The sequence below is a fragment of the Chiloscyllium punctatum genome, chromosome 34, assembly GCF_047496795.1.
Source record: "Chiloscyllium punctatum isolate Juve2018m chromosome 34, sChiPun1.3, whole genome shotgun sequence".
In the NCBI taxonomy this organism is placed as follows: domain Eukaryota; kingdom Metazoa; phylum Chordata; class Chondrichthyes; order Orectolobiformes; family Hemiscylliidae; genus Chiloscyllium; species Chiloscyllium punctatum.
In genome coordinates this window covers 25,099,377-25,103,440 of record NC_092772.1, presented here as the reverse complement: position 1 = coordinate 25,103,440, position 4,064 = coordinate 25,099,377, and positions in this window count along the sequence as shown.

Below are 4,064 nucleotides of genomic sequence, written 5' to 3'. Positions count from 1 at the left end.
TCTCCTTTCATTCCATCTTGACATTCTATGAATTTATGTCGAATGAAAGGGGAACAAATAAGGAAAGATCGAGTGCAATAGTTTATCCAGTGGGATTGTGAATTTTAATGTAATACTCCACACAAAGTTCTGATCAGTAATTTAAACAGTCAATTGAATTGGAACCGCAGAAAACTTTTCCAATGAAATGAATCTTTCAGTCTTTTACAACCTTTTGCTGTGTGAATCATACCGCGATCCATCATACAGCGTGATCACCAAGTTGGCAACAATATTAGATCCACCAATTTTCTTTAGCAATCACAACATCTGCACATACCCATCTGCGGTGTGCCCAGTGCCATTTGTTGTATCCAGGCCCCAACACATTTCCTGGTCATGAATTTATGAGCATACTTCCTGATCTATCTGATCAGATTGAGAAACCTTTTCTATCACTTCATCCCCTCCCCTCAGAATTCTAAAGGTATCAATTAAATAAGGCGTTAGACCAAATGATGTTGGATTGGAAGACGGACATTCAGCGCATCGAGTCTGCTCCACCATTCAACGAACTCATGGCTGATCTGATAATCCTCAACTCCATTCTCCAGCATTGCCTCGACAAAGCTTTATCATCTTTCTGGTTAAATATCTGTGTGGCACAGTTTGAAAATACACAACAATTCAGCTTCAACAACAATTTCGGCAAGGAGTTCCATCGATTTACTGGCCCCTGAGCAAAGAAAATGCCGCATAGTCGTGTGCGGCCCGGTGGCAAAGTGGTTAGCGCTGCTGCCTTACAGCGCCAGAGACCCGCGTTCAATTCCTGCTTCAAGTGACTAGCTGTGTGGAGTTTGCATGTTCTCCCTGTGTCTGCGAGGGTTTGCTCCGATTCCCTCCCACAGTCCACAAATGTGCAGTTTAGATGAATTGGCCATACTAAATTGCCTGCAGGTGGGTCGGTGCAGACTTGTTGGGCTGAAGGGCCTGTTTCCACACTAATCTAATTTCTGAACTAACCAGGCAATATCTCATTCTGCTTTCCTCCGACCAGAGGGTGAACCACCAGCCCATAACTACCCTGTCAATGAACATTTATAAATGTTATTATGTGATTATAGAGCTCCCCTCCGTCTTCTTTGTTTCAAAGAGAATAATCCCAGCCTTTCATTCCACGAAGCTCCATTTTCTCCAGTGTTGACAACATGCTCATTAATCTCTGCTGTCCCTGCAGCGTCCTTACATATTTTTACGGCAGGCGGAGACATTTATGCAAAGAAACGGTTGGAATTTCAAGCACAGAGGGGAATTGGAACTTGAAATCAGGCAGCGACTGGAATCAGATTTTCCACACAAGGACGAGATAGAGTAATGAACACTCCGACAAATGAGAATCTAATCATATTTCATTGACATTCAATAACTTTACTGTAAACAAATTACCCCGTGCAGTCATCCACAGAGCTATTATTTCGGGGGGAAAAAACTTATAGAAACTGGCGACATAAACACTTTGACAACAACATGTTCTTGAGGCATTTTTTGATTATAAACTCAACTCATTGTTCTGTGAATCCTACATCTTTTGCAAGGCACAAATGAGACGTTAATATAACTCTCTCCATTTGCCTAGATGGGTGTAACTTCAATAACAATTAAGGAACTGGACACCGTCTACGACAATGCAGTCACTTGTGTGTACCCTCTTCAACACCTGCAATATTCATTCCCTTCACCGCTAAGGCGCAATTGCAGCAGTGTGCACCAACTATAAGATGCACTGGAGTAAGTCATTCGGGCATTTTTGACAACCTTCAAAGCTCAACAGCTGTACTAACGATAAGGACAAGGTTGGAAGATGCAACGAAACGCCACCATTTTCAACTTACCCTCCAAGGCCCATAGCACCCTGAGGTGGAAAGGAATCAGTGAGAAAATCATTGCTAAAACGGTCTTGATGGGCAAAGTTGCATACTTCAGCCTTCCATCTTTTGTCTTACAATTTTAAGAAAAATGTTGATTTATGCCATGACCAGACTTGTGCTCAGTCCTTTAGCTGTTCCCTAAACTGGTGGTTGCTAAAGTTCTGATATCATCCACAACCTGTGGTCAACAATAGAAAATATCTGAAAATCCTCTCAATCAACTGACTCCCGTCAAGATTAGAGTGGTGTTGGAGAAGCACAGCAGGTCCGGCAGCATCTGAGGAGCAGGAAAAATGGACATTTCAGGCAAAGGTTTCAGGAATGAGACTGGGAGCACATTGGAGGGAGAGAGAAATGAGAAGGGTGTGGGGCTGGGGAGAAGGTAGCTGAGAGTGCTGTAAGTGGATGCGGGTGTGGGGTGAACATGATATGTCAGAGAAGTAGGTGGGGTGGATAGGTGGGAATGAAAATGCACAGGTGGGACAGGTCAGGCAGACGGTGTTGAGCTGGAAGGTGAGAACTGGGGTAAGGTAGGGGGAGGGGAAATGAGGCAACGGGTGAAGTCCAAATTGATGCCATGGGATTGAAGGGTCCCGAGGCAGATGATGAGGCTTTCTTCCTCCAGGTTGTGAGGCAGTGGCAATACAGGAGGCCCAGGACCTGCATGTCCTCGGGAGAGTTCGAGGAGGAGTTGAAATGTTTAGCCAAGGGGCACTGGGGTTGATTCTTGCGGGTATTCTGGAGATATTCTCTGAAGTGTTGTGTGAGAACACATCTCTTCTCTCTAACTTAGAGGAGACCGCATCGGGCGGAACGTATACAAGAACTGGCATGTGTGGAAGTGCAGGAGAAACTTTGATGGACGTGGAAGCCTCCATTGGAGCCTTGGATAGAGGTGAGGAGGTAGATGTGGGTGCAGGTTTTGGAATTCCTGCAGTGACAGGGAAATTTATATTTCCCTCCCCACCCCTATCCACTTTTCAAAAAGACTCTTTCCTCCACGACTACCTAGTCAACTCGACGCCCTCCAAAAACCCACCCTCCCCTCACGGCACCTTACCCTGCCACCACAGGAATTGCAAAACCTGCACCCACATCTTCCCTCTCACATCCTTCCAAGGCTCCAATGAGCCTTCCACATCCATCAAATGTCCGTGTGCACTTCCACACATGTCGTTTATTGCATCTGTTGCTTGGGATGTGGTCTCCTCTACATTGGGGCCAACAGACACATTCTCGGAGAGCGCTTCAGAGAACATTTCCAGGGAACCCGCAACATTCAACTCCAACGCCCCATGACCAAAAACATTAATTACCACGTCCCCCGACTCTCTCAAGGACATGCAGTTCCTGGGTCTCCTCCACCGCCATTCCCTCACCACCAGACGCCAGATCTTCCACCTCGGGACCCTCAACCCCAGGGCATCAACGTGGTCTTCACCAGTTTCCTCATCTCTCCACGGTCACCTTATCCAAGTTGCAACTTTCTAACTTGCCACCATCCTACTGACCTGTCCCACTTGTCTATCTTCCTTTCCACCTATCCACTCCACCCTCTTCTCCGACCTATCACCTTTAACCCCATCTCTATCCACCTCTTGCACTCTCAGCTAAATCCTTCCCAGACCCAGTCCTCCCGTTTATCGCTCCACCCACGAGGCTCCCACCTTTTTTCCTGATGAAGGGCGTTTGCCGAAACGTTAGTTTTTTCTGCAACTCGGATGCTGCCTGACCTGCTGTGCTTCTTCAGCACCACTCTATTCTTGATTCTGATTTCCAGCACCTGCAGTACGCACTTCCGTCCATCTGATTCCCCTGTCCATTGATCTTGAATAGGCCGTTGCTGAAGTTCCAGCATCATTTCCCTGCTCTTATATTCCCACCTGCTATCAAGAACAGAAAGTATTTCCAACCCATCGAGATCACATGATACCTTGTCCAATCACCTTCAAACATTCGTGAATGTCTACTCCAATTTCTCTTTTATTACTTTAAACCACTCAGTATTCACACTTTACTCATTGTGCGTCCTCAAATTCATTATCACCCACTTCACTGGATTGAATTCCTTTCAGCACATTTTCTTGCCAATTGTTTCCCTGCAGTCTATGGCTTTCTTCCTAATGGTTAACGACATGACTAATTGTTACCTGCTTT